The sequence below is a fragment of the Ochotona princeps genome, chromosome 1, assembly GCF_030435755.1.
Source record: "Ochotona princeps isolate mOchPri1 chromosome 1, mOchPri1.hap1, whole genome shotgun sequence".
NCBI lineage: Eukaryota > Metazoa > Chordata > Mammalia > Lagomorpha > Ochotonidae > Ochotona > Ochotona princeps.
Window position 1 is genome coordinate 121,046,178 of NC_080832.1, and position 13,945 is coordinate 121,060,122.

Sequence of the window (13,945 nt, forward strand, 5' to 3'; positions counted from 1 at the left end):
ATTTGTGATGTTCATTGCTAATTACTACAATCTAGGAACTCTTACATTTCTGGATTTTATAAATTATTTGAGCTTTACAAAGAGCAGATTAAAAGTGATCTTCATAACACATTGTCTTTCATTCCTCTGGTAATCAGAATTTCAATTCTTGGCTCTTGAACGTTATGAGAATTGCTTAGGGGAACTTTTTGGTTGTTTAAGTGTGTGCTTGCATGCATTTTAAGAGTTATTGGTATGGGGCATTGAAAATCCTACAGACAATTGGTGACAAGGAACTGAAAATTGAGGGAGAACGGAAAAAAAAATAACCAGCCAGGTTTTTTGTTATGGTTGAGTATTTAATAAGAATAAAATCTTGTTGTTGCTAAATTGGAGGTTGGATATTAAAGGCTGAATTTTTGGGAATCTGAAATATGCCTTCTGCCATTCAGTGAAAATTTAGAAATTGTAGGAAATGAATCATATGATTCTTTTTTTTTAACACTTTTAATTTGTTTATTAGTGATTGGTATATCCACTCTTCTGGAGTGAATTTCTAAGGCTTATTTTCAAGAGGTTAATAGTTGTTGATTAGCATTAGTTGTAGATTCTTTTTTTTATTAATTATTTTGCAATTAGTGACAGTTTCATAGGCTCTGGGAATCCCCCCACCCCTTCCCACATCCTTCCCCCCTAGTGGATTCCTCCACCTTGTTGCAGTATTACAGTTCAAATTCAATCAAGATTCTTTGCAAACATATACCAAGCATAGAGTCCAGCTACTTATTGTCCAGATGGGTTGAACAGTTTCTTGGGGAGACTATTTCTGGTCTGAAGTTAAAGCTGGTAGAATATCATCCCAGTCAATTAAGAGTCCCAATATAACATCAACAGCAATTTGCAACATTATGGAATTGACATGGTTTTGAGTAACCAGTATGTTAAAAAAAATGCAAGTTCTTAACCACATGCTATGATTAGCTCTGAATCATATGATTCTTTTTTTTTTCTTTCTTTTTTTTTAAATTATTTATTATTTAACTTCAGTAATTACATTGTATTATGTGACACAGTTACATAGATACTTGGGTTCTCCCCACCCCTCCCCAAACCCTCCCACCATGGTGGATTCCTCCACCTTGTTGCATAACCACAGCTCAAGTTCAGTTGAGATTTCCCCATTGCAAGCGTATACCAAACATAGAGTCCAGCATCTTATTGTCCCGTCAAGTTTAGCAACTCAGCACAGAAAAAAACACCCCTTGAGGGGAGTGTTCAGTATAGTAATTCCTACAACAAGTATTAGAGAAAGAGTTTGCTTTACTGTGCAAGGGCTATTATAGACTTGAACTCCATGGTAGGCTATTTATTTTGTCTGCTATAAATTTTTCTGCTGGGTTGTTCCAGTGCTGTTTGAGAAAACAAGCAATAGATGACTGAAGATGTGCAGGTAGGAATATCAAGCCAGAAAAGAAATAGAGGAAGACAGAAGAATTAACATTAAGACTACAGGAGAGTAAGAGCCCTTGAGTTGGAAAAGAGAGCCCAGGAAATGGAGATAAGAAATGCTGTAAAGCAAGTTTTTCTAGATCCTATTTTCCTTCATCAGGTTTGTTTCTCTTTCGTTAAACCTCTTTTCCAGATTCTCATCTATTGACCAGAAGAACCTTTCTGTCTAAGACCTCCCAGCACCTCAAACAGAACTAAACCCTTTCCCCTCAGGATTTTTTTTTTTAAATCACATTGGCTTAAATTTTGTCAACAACTTCATTAAGACTGTGTTTAAATTCTTTGTCCACTTTCCCAATTTATTCTGATCTTTTTTGAGCACAGAAGTTTTAGTTTCATTTCCCAGATCTTGTCCCCGATGCCTCTCTCCTCTAATGTAGAAGCTAAAAGGCAATAGTGATGAAGCAATTAACTAGGTTCCTGTCACCCAGGTAAGAGATCTTGATTGAATTTCTGGGGCTGCTTGCCTCTGTCCCTCTTCCAGCCTTGACTGTTGTGGACATTGGATGGGTAAACCAGTAGATAGGATATTTATATCGCTAACTCCCTCAATTTCTTCCATTTCAAATATGATTTATTTTGAAAAGTCTTAGATTCATCCAAGTAGAAGGTGAAAGGTTAGTCTGAAGAATGCAGGAATGGTATGTGTGAATTGTCCCACAAGCTCTACTTATTCATGATTGGCAAAATTTGGTATCTTATGGCTCCTCCTTTGTAAGAACACTGGATGTGTTCTTAAGTGCCTTAACTGCCTCTTAAGTTTCAGTGAAGGTGTTACTAAATGTGGATCCTGGGCAGCACATTGGGATCCTACATTAATAACAAGTATTCAGTGATGCCTGTGTTGTTGGTTGAAAGATTACATTTTCAGTATAAGGCTCCAGTGACATCTCATTTTGGGTTTGATTCCATTTAGCTTAAAATAGTTCTCTTTTTTTAAAAAAAAATTGGCTTTTTTTTTTTTTTTTAGCATTTTTCTGCATGCAAGTTGACCACTGCATGTCTTCATGAGAAATACTTATTTTTAATTTTTGTTTTAAAAGTGTTGTTACTTTCTTGCTATTGTTTGAATTCCTTTTATGTTTTGTGTATTAGCCCCTTGGCAAGTACGGTCGTAAATGTTCTCTTCGTTCCTTCATTCTTTTCATTGTTTCCTTCCCTGTGCACAGGCTTTTAATTCTGATATATTTTAACTAATTTTTGCTTTCTATTGGCTGATCTTTTAGGTTTATATCCAAAAAGATTATTGCCAGACCATTGTCATGGAACTTTTGTTTTCTAGTAGTTCCATAGTTTTAGGTCTGACTTTTGAGTCTTCAATCCATTTTGAGTTCATTTTTGTATATTGTATGAAATAAGAGTCAATTTTCATTTTTTTATATGTCAGCATTCAGTTTTTCCACATGTTTGTTTGGAGATACTGCCATTTATTCATCAAATGTTCTTGGTATCTTTGTAAAAGAACAGTAGTCTATAAATGTTTCGGATCATGTATGGATTCTGTTGTGTGCTGTCAGTATGCACATCTGTGCATATACCGGTTTCATGCTGTTTTTGGTTACTCTGGCTTCATGATGTATTTTGAAGTCATAAGATGTAATGCTGCCAGCTTTTTTCATGCTATGTTAATGGTTTGTATTTGTTGTGGTTCTTGCAACCTCATTGAGCCTATTGTTATTTTCAACAACTTTTGAGTGGATTTTAAAGAATTTTCCATGTGTAAGATAATGTCATGTGCAAATGTAATGTGATTATCTTCTTCCTTTCCAGTTTAGGGGCTTGTGTTTCTTTCACTTGCCTGGATTACCTAACTAGGATTCCAGTACTGCCAGAAGCGACAAATATAGAGATTCATGTCTTCTTCCTGATCTTTAAGGGAAAGATTTCAAATTTCTCCCCTTTGTGCATAATATTAGCTGTAACTTGTCCTTTAATGTACTTAGGTACATTCTGTCCATACCTAGGTTGATGGCAAGGTTTTTTTTTAAATTTATGAAAGGATGTTAATTTTTTTAAAGTTTTTTTCTATATCCATTCAGAGGGTACTAGCATTTTTGTCTTTCATCCTGTTAATTTACTGTGTTGCATGTACAGATTAGCATATGTTGAACCTTCTTGAATTCCTAGGATAGATCTGGCTTTCTAGTATTGGGTGATTTTTCAATGTGCTTCTGAGTTGGATTTGATAATTTTTTTTTTTTTACTTTTTGAGAATGTTTTTATCAGTGCCCATCAGACAGCAGCATGCAATGTTCTTGTGTGCTTACCTGGCTTTATTTTAGGATAATGCTGGTTTTATAAAATAAGTTTCAAAAACTGACTGTGCAATTTTTTGAGCTTGGGAAAAATTGGTGCTGGTGCTTTAAATGTCTGGTAGAATTCAGTAGTGAGGTCATCAAAGTCTTAGACTTTGTATTAAGGGAAGTTTTTTTAAGTAATATATTTTATTAATTGTTATTCTGTTCAGTTTCTGCTTCTTTTTCTGTAATTCAGTGTTGGTATATTTCATCTGTGTAGGATATATTTCGTCTAGGTTATCCATTTTTGAATAGACATGATCTTTGTTTTCTGCGGTATCTTGTTTTATCTCCTGTTTAATTTCTGATTTTATGCCATATTTATCTGAGCTCACTATTTTTCTTTGTTTTGCTAAAGGTTTAGCAATTTTGGCATCTTTAAAAACATAACTCTTTTTTTATATTTCTCTAATTGATTTCCTTTAAGTCTACTCTGATATATTACGTGTGGGCTTAGTTATCATCAGTTACAACTCTAGTTCTTCGAGTTTATAATGTTTGTATGGGTATTCGTAAGTCTTTAACATGTTATTATTTTAAAATATATTTGGGGCTAGAATACAAATCCAGTAACTTTGTTTCTAATCCAGTACCTTTTTAGTGGTCCATTTGATGATTACCCTAACCACTAAAAACTAATTATTGAGTTGTTTATGAAATTTTACAGTCGAGTATATGGCCTGAGAAAATAGTAGAAATCTAGTTTTAACAGGAGGAAATATCATATTCTGGTATAAGTATAAATTGAAATGATTGTTTTGGAAATTATTGAGGCATATTCCAAGGATAAACATAAATGCACCATATAACCCAGTTATACATACACATACACACATGGTAACTATGTACATATCTTCACCAAAAGACAGAAGTGAGAGTTTTTATTGCAGAATTATTTGTGATAACCCCAAGCTAGAAACCTTCCAACTGTCCATCAAGAATAGGATAGGTTAAAAAAAAAAGATGTGAATTTACGGCAGTGTAAATAAACAATCCAAAAATACAACAAGATGAATAAGTATTACAACAAAATATGGGGCTCAAGAAACAAGGGTAAAAGGAGTGTATGCTATATGATTTCATACATATAAAGAGGCACTCTATGGTGTTAACAGCCAGGATTTTTTTTGCCATTGGTTGAGTGATATTTTCCGTAAGAAATAAAAAGGAGTTCTTCTGGGTGTTAACAATAGGATTTTCTTTCACTATCTTGGTGCTAGATCTGTGGGAGTGTTTGGTTTGTTCACCAAATCAGTGAGTATGAATATTATATTTTCATAAAAGAATATTTAAGATGGAATCTTGTATAACTGAGATAGATGAGATTAGAAAAGGAAGGAAGTAGTTGAAGTGTATGTCAAAGAAAAATGTGAATTTTTTGAATCAATTTTATATATATATATATATATAGCAAGGTTTATTTCCTGGTATAGTTTTAGAGACTCATTGGGTGTATCTTCTCTCTGTCTCTTAGTATCTGTGTATCTTCCATGTCATGATGCAAGTACTGTATAATATTAGCATATGATATATATTCTTTACTCGTGGCTTTTGTCTCTACAGTGAATGGGAGGCATTCATAAGTTCACTAAAAGGAACTGTGGGAAACAAGGAAAAACTAAAGTTATTTTCTATTGAAGCTTTGAGCTAAAATAACAAAGGGTTAAAAAAATAAAACCTACACATTCATTTTCTTTATAGTGAAAATTAGCTGTCAGAATGACATCATTTTTTTAAGAATTTATTTTTATTTAAAAGGCAGATTTGTAGAGAGAAGGAGAAGCAGAGAGAAAGATCTTAGATCTGCTGGTTCACACCCTGAAAGGCTGCAACAACCAATCCAAACCCAGGAGCTTCTTCGGGGTCTCCCGTGTGGGTGCAGGACCCCAAGGACTTGTGCTGTTCTCTGCTGCTTTCCCAGGCCTAAGTTTGAAGCGAGATGGAAAGTGGAGCAGCCGGGACATGAACTGGCACTGTTGTGGGATGTCAGTGCCTGAAGGTGGAGGATTAGCTTGTTGATCCACAGTGTTAGCCCCTGGACTTCATTTTCTGCTGCTAGAACATAATAATGGAGAAGCAATAAATCCTTCTTGAGGAGTGTTCCTCTCTAGGATTTTGCCCATTTTATGTTGTCCTGTCTCTTTTATCCTGTAGTCGATGTAGGTCTGATGTGATTTCTTTCTTCTCCCAAAAATTTCATCATAAAATATGCTGGCTTATACCTGGCAAATTTTACAGCTGCACTGTAGCATGTTTTGGTGGCCTAGGGAATTAATCTGGGACTAGTCCTTTTACTTTTGAGTGGCTTCTGTGACAACTCAGTAAAGCTCTATCTTCTTTTGTCTTTAAAATTCTGGTCATAGACTATGTGACAGTGATAGTGCGACAAACTGAATGCAGAAGCAATTAGGGGAATGAAAGTCTTTCTTACCTTATACATTAAAGAGATTGCAAAAAAAAAGGTATGTCAGCTTTCTCCCTATTTGTTTAGGAGAATGCAGTTTTTCACACATGTGTAAACACGTAGACACACACACATACTTTATTGCATAATGGGTTACTTGGGGAGGGGGTCTTGAATAATTATTGCAAATTTAAAGATAGCCTGGTGATCACAAGTTCGAAGACAGGTAGTGTAGCTGGAGGAGGAAATTCACAGAGAACATAAAAGGCCAAATGGACTGGGATAGGCTGACACGCTGGAATAACTCCTTCTCACCTATCCTTTCTTGCTCTGGGCTGTGACCCTGTTTCTTGAACTGTTCCACTAACATTTCTTCAAACCTACTTCTATTCTCTCGGAACTTGAATAAAAGTGATTCCAGTTTCCAAGATAGCAACAGTGAATACTAAATCATTCCATTTCTCCTTTAAAAAGCCACAGAATATGTGTATCAAATGTCATTGTGTATCCTGGCAAGGCAAATGCCTCTTTTCTGACTTTTATAATGCTCTCTGTTTTCAAGGTCTGAGGACTGTTTTCTCTGGAGAGAAAAACTTCAACAGCTTATTTGCTTTTTATCTGCTACCGCGCAGCATGTTTTAGAAGTGCCAACGCAGGATTTTTTCTTCTGTCCACACTGTTTCCTATCTGAACAATAAGCCACAGGAAGGGACAAATACAGTTGGCTACACAGCTGTTCCAAATCAACTTAATGGGAGCATGTGTCTGCTGTCCACTTCTGAGCCGAATCTCTGAGGAGGTGCTGGGTCTGTTCAGCTGCATGTGGAGTGGTAGGAGTTGAAGTTTGAAAACGAAAACCTGCAAACTCTTCCTGCTTCTTTTGACACCCCTATTTTTTATTTGTTTCTCTTTCATTTGAAAGGCACAGAGAAGGAGAAAAAGAGAAGCGTATAGAAAGTGAGATCTTGCAGTTATTAGTTCATTTTCCAAATTCCCACCAAATCCAAGGCTGGGCCAGGAGCTAGGAACTCAGTATAGGTCACCCGGGTACATGGCAGAGACTCGCCAAGTAAGTACCAACTGATGCCTCCAATGGTATTCATTAGCAGGAAGCTAGAACTAGGAACAGGAGTCAGGACTTGAACCCAGGCACGCTGCCATTGCGTGCAGGTATCCCAGGGGATTGTCCATACTGTTGTGCCAAAATGCTGATCCCTGCAGCCACTCTTCTTAATCATTTTTGTTCAGTGTGTCTCAGTGAGGCACATTTTAAACAAATTTAAATGACAGTTGGATGCTTGAACAAAAATTGTTATGTTGTTCTGGAAATTATAAGTAATTCAGAAAAATGAAGGGATGAGGAAATGTAGGCCAAGATTATGTTCAATGTGTGTTGTCACATTTAACGTTATGTAATAGGTTCTCACATTCACTTTCGTTTACTTATTATATTTTCTTCCAGTCAGTGCTGTAGCTATTACCATTTAGATAGCATGAATAGAGACCTAGAAACCTCAGCAAATGCTTGACACCATCATGAAAATGTTGGGCAAGTCACTTACACGTTTGAATCTCATTTTTTCATTGTACTAGTAAAGCAAAAAAATATATTTTCAGCCTCATGGAGTGACTGTCAACTATATTAAATATATTTGAAATAGTCAATTACAAAGCATTTATAAGTTTAAAAACCTTAAATAGTAATCATACTGTCATTTGTAAGTTTTGGTTTAACCAATGTTGCTACTGTAATAAATTTGCTCTGCATTAAGGAAATAGTTCCCCATGCTTCTATATTTGCCTGCTCTTAAGATACAAATCAGAAAATACTATCATTTCTTCTTGAACTTGCAGTGTAGTTAGACACCCATCTTTTGGCTATAATTTTCATCAATTCCCTTCAGATAAGGAGCAGTACAAAAATCTTACATTTCCTGGTGTTTCATGGCACACGGAGGCTAGGTACTTAAGGGAAAGAAGATAGAACTCTCACTCTGTGGGGCAGAGTATTCCAGTTGGGAGTTTTCTATTTGATTCTTTCTTTTCCAATGAACTCTGAAGACCAACTCCTTGCACTTTCAACCATTTGGAGGATGCAAAAGAAAGTGTCATCTATGAACCAGAAAGTGGCTCCTCCTTGTCAATAGAATCTTCTAGCACTTTCATCCCGGGCTTTCTAGCCTGTATCTAGAGTTGTAGAAATAAGTTTTGACTTCTTTTTATTTGTAAGTTTTTAATTTATTTTATGTTCTTCCTATTTGAAAAGAATGGAGACAGAAATAGTCATGGAAAGATGCATACTCCTCAGATGCATACAACAGCCAAAGCTGAGCTCAACTTAAGCCAGGATACCAGTTTCCTATGTGGATGGCAAGAACCACAAGTGTGTGGACCATTGCCTACAGCCTCACAGTGTGTTCTCAGCAGGAACCTGGACTAGAAGCAGTTGAGTTGACTCAAAATAGCCAATCTGATATGCAGGTTCAGATATAACTGTCTTAAATACTGTACCAAACACCTATCCTGACTTATATTTGCTACAGTGGTCCAAATGGACTGATGTAAGAGAAGAGAAAGAAATTATTGCTTTCCCATTGCATTATGTTGATATATTGGGTTACAGAACTGATCTTAGTAAAGAGTAGCACACATATGCAGGGATCCCTAGGTATAGTTCTCTGAGACTCTCCCTTGTACAAAACAAAGCAAAGCAAAACAAAACAAAACAAAAACATTCAAACTATCTTTAAATCACTGTTACTCAGAATTAACATTTTTGGTGAAGTAGTCATTGTTGAAATGAAGCAGAAAGTGTTCACATTTTAGGATCAGGTTTACCAGGACATTTTAATCTAGTAGGAATTGGGCAGGTGTTGTGGTATATAGCAGGTAGAGCTGCTCTCTGAAATATGAGCGTCACATGTGGGGGCCAGTCTGAGTCACAGGTGCTCCACTTCTGATCCAGCTCTCTACCAAAAAACCTGGGAAAAGCAATGGAAGATGCTGCCAATATTTGGTGGCATACTCTCCATGTGGGAGACCTGGATGCAGCTCCTAGATCCTGTCTTTACCCTGACCATGTTTTAGCCATTATGGCTGTATGGAGAGTAAATCCACAGGTGGAAGACCTCTCTCTTGCTCACCGTTCCCCAACACCATGTAACTCTGACTTTGAAAATAAAGAAAGAAATCTTTAAAATTAAATCTGGCAGGGAAGGAACTTCTGGGTTGGTACACAAAGATGACACATCAGAAGAACAATGAGCATTTGGGATCTTATTCCACTCCTACCTTCTCCCTTGTCCTCTTCCCCCTTTTCTTCAAATGATTATCACACTCATGGCTGGCTTTCTCTGAGAATCATATCATCTTGAAGAGACAAAGTGTTAATATTGAGTCTTGAGCAGTTTCATTACCAACTCTGGGCCCAGTATCTTTAACCTAATCATAGAGCCTCTGTGGTAGTGCTTACAATTTGGTGTTCAATGTTAAATGAAATTTGATGAGAATAGTGTCTCAAGAAGTGAACCAAGAATATTCTAGTCTTTGCATAATAAACAGTGATTTCTACTGCTTAGCAGGGAGCCTTGGTTCAGTTACCACTGAATTTTGTCTACATCAGATTTTTCCAATGGTAATGCTCCCTTAAAGCCATTAAAATAAAAATCTTGTTAGAGAATGAAGAAAAAAATCTCAAAGAGTCAAGTGAAACTTCTTAAGGAAAAACTAGCAAAATAAGTCACTGGTTAGCAGTACTTTTACTCCTACAAACTTGATTTGATCTCACTTAGAATCGACTCTCAGATGAAGGCCAGGGAACTCAAAGTCCCTAGAATTACCTGCATTGAAGAAAAATGGGCAGAGGAATAGGGAGCGAGGGGGAGAGGAAGAGAATCAGAGACAACCATTTTTCTATCCAATGTGGTATCTTTGCAAATCAAGTCAGTGATTCTTTTCCTATTAGATTTAAAATGTCAATATATTAATACTGGTATCAAAGATGAGATTAACTCAATGTTGGCAAAAGTGTATATCTAAAGGGAAGGAAGTGTTCAGCTGTAAATACTTTAGGTTGTTATTGTTATGGGGTGCAGCCAGTGATAGCCAGCACCCATTGACAGTGGGCAAATGAAATTTGGCTGTGTTTTCTACCCTCTGTCCTGAAGGTGAGTCCTAACAGCAATGGAATGTTAATTCCATCCTCAACCACTTCCCCCACATCCTAAATTAGCCAGGATATTGGAAATCCAATTAGTCTAGGTATTTTTAGCTACAAGCCCAGTTCCTGTTCCTGCCATCCCAAGGAGCACTAATCAACTCCTTAGCCCACAACACTTAGGTATTTACTCCTGCCCACCTGTGACTCACCTACCAACTGAGAGGGGATGGTATTGCGTTGTCGTGTAACCACTCCCCTCACAAGCCCCTTTAAAAGGCCCATGAAGCAAGGGGCTCTCACTCTCTTTCTGGCCAGGTGCTCCCATTACTCTGGCACCTTAACTCTTGGCTGACCCAGGACAGGTAATCCCCTGAGCATGGTCTCTGTATATTGCTTAAATGAGGCAATGGTTATAATAATGTTGTTTCTGGTCTGTGTACTATCTAGAGTTCCAGGAGGGATGAGGCCTAGCAGTAATAGAATGTGAGCAGAGAAGCCAGGGAAAGGTGATTGTCTGCAGCTTTTGTAAGTGTGTCCAGGTTCTTTGTGTGTCCAGGTTATTCATTGCATGTCTCTTAGGATAACTTATATTGTTGGGGAAGCTGGGACGTAGGTCTTCAGCTTAATGGATGGACTTAAGGATAATGACCATTTGTTCCTTTGGGAATTATTATTCATTGGATTATGATTGGTTGGATTGCTGTATGGAGTTGTGATTTGCTATTATGCTCTATTATCACCAATCTTGGTTAATAAAGACTCCTTAATAAGCCTTAGACATGTCTGGTGTGATCTCGCTCGCACCCTGCAACAAGGTAAAGGGAAAAATAGATGTTTGCATTATCTCAGATGTTTGCATTATCTCAGATGTTTGCATTATCTCAGATGCTTCAGCAACTTTTAGGTCACAGTTCGACATGAAGGCAAAGATTGTATTTGTACCTGTTTATCATTTTCTAATAATTACATCTTTATACTGAAAGTTCCCATAATTTTTCATTGAGGAAATCCTACTCATAAATTGATAGTGTTATATAGATGCATTTGTGAACATCTATTCTTATTTGATTCAAATGGAAAAAAAGATATACTTTGTCAATTCGGAGGTGATAAACAGTAATGTGCTAACAAGAAATGTCGAGAATGTCCTACTTGAGCAGCTCTCACTGATGAATCTGTGCCCAGTTTCCTATGTGCCATCTTACCTGTAGGGCAGATGTCCTGGTGGCCTCGGACACTGTCACTTCTTGCTTTTTGGGATAGGGAACACTGGGTGGAATAGTGTGGGCTGTTTTTCAGGAACCCTTAATGTATCACATTTTCCATGAGGTGAGGATCTCAGCATGCACTGCTGTCCAAGATCGCTCTGTTGGGACACAGGAGAGAGAGTCCACCCAACACTGATCAATTTTCTTGGGTCCTGTTGAGAGTGGGGGACCAGATTTCCATGAATTCTGGGGTTCTGATGTCCCTTGTTGTCCACACTTAGGTAACAAAGCTACTTGCGGTAACTTGGGTGGATTTTCTTTATCACAGACTTGGTTAAGTATGAAAGTGTAGCCCAAGGTACAGTGTACTGAAGTGGTAAGTGCTTCACACTTTCCAGTGGCAGAATTCAGTCCTTGATTCTTTTATCTGAGATTTCTAAAATGTAAGAGGAAAAAAGAAGAAGTTTAAGTTTTCTTTGAGGAACTTCAAAAATCCTCTGAGGTTTTTGGCAAAAGTATTTGAAGTGATAATGGTTCAGAGTGACTGATCCTGACTTTGAATACGAAAATCAAAGAAGTATTGACTCACAGAGCTTGGCAAACCACTTCTAATCCATATTTTTCTCTGTGTTCATCTATATTTTGCTCACTATTGATGATCTGAAATGCAGAAATATATAGATGATTCAAATACAAATTTTAAGACAATTCTGCTTTGGAAGCAGGGACTGCAAATATGCTTTAAATTGTCTTCATCAGATTCATCTGGTAGCTCCTGTTGCATGTCTGCTTAACCTAAGCTGTGTCACTATTTTACATGTCTACTTTTATATTCCCTTTCATTGGCCAGAATATATGATCACAACAGGCCTGAATTAATATGACTTTCTAGGTTTCCATTAAGGTGTTGTGCTTTCATTGGTAACCGAATATTCCTACCAGAATTCTGAGGCCACGTCCATTCCTGTTTTTGAAGTTCTCATTTCTGTGTCATGAAGCAGATAGTGCCTTGGTATCTGAATAATGCACAGCCACACAGAAGCAGCAAAGATTAGGAAACTGAGAGAATATGAATAATGTGCCTTGTTTCTAAATGCTTTGTTGCCTTCAGTTGCAACTGGAACAATGGAGTTAGGATGAGACTGAAATATTTTGTCCTTACAGAATTCTATGAGTTATTTAAAATATATGTTATTTTTTAATAGTCATAGATGGAAAGAAGTAGAGAGGGCAGGATGAAGGGATGGAGGGAAGAAGATAGAGAGACTGCTTTTCATCTGCTGGTTTACTCTCTAAATGGGAGCAACTGCCAGAACTGGGCCAGCTCCTGGAGCTGGGAGCTTCATCTAGGTGTTCCATGTGGATGGTAGAATCCTAAGCACATGGGCTATCTTCTTATTTTTTCCCCGGTGCACTAGGAGAGCTCTGGATTTGAAGTGATGCGGCTGGTGACATGTCAGCATCCAAGTGGCTGCTTAACTCACTATAAAAAATGCTGTATTAGACAAATCCGTTTCATCTTAGACAAGTTTTTGCTACTACAACCTATTATCTCACATGATTAGCTTTGTAAATAGAAAAGGTTTACTTAACTTAGAATTTTAGAGATTTAGATCCAAGGAGGTTTGGATGGGGGAGCATACGCATGTAAGAAGGGTCTTCTGTTTTCCATCTAAATGAATTCAGTTGGAAACCATTATGCTTAGTGAAATAAGCTAGTCCTCAAAGGATAAATGTGATGTTCTCCCTAATCTGTGATAAATAATACACAGAGTACAAAAATTGATTCATAGTAATGAGATTGAAATCCTGGTGTTTAATTATTGTTTATAGCCTTGATACCTGAAGAATAAAAGTGCTGTTTGTGTATGTGTGTGTGTTTGCTTGCTATCTGTCAGTATCTCTATCTGATGGGGTGTTAAGCCTATGATTATGAAGTGAAATGAGATAAGCCATTGCAAAGATTAGGGGGGCAAAGAAAGAAGGAAAGAGGACAGTAGGTGAGAAATGTGGGCAAGAGGGAATATTGGAGATGTTGTTATGTTCCTAAATCTGCATCATGAAATATGTGAAATGTGCTCACTTTGAACAAAGAGAGAGGGAGGGAGGGAGGGAGAGAGGAAGGGAGGGAGAGAGAGAGAGAGAGAGAGAGAGAGAGAGAGAGAGAGAGAGAGACACTCAGATGGTAAGCCAGGAAGGAAATAGTGGGTCATGCTTCGGCTTTTATAATAACCTTTATGGAATCTACCTTATAGGAACATCTCCCTTGACTGAAATTCCCAAAGGTTCCACCACCTGATGTTATCACCACCTTGGGGAACAAGGCTTTGGGTGGCATTCAGCATTCAAACCATAGCAACTGTCACAGAGAGTGATGCAGAATCTTCAA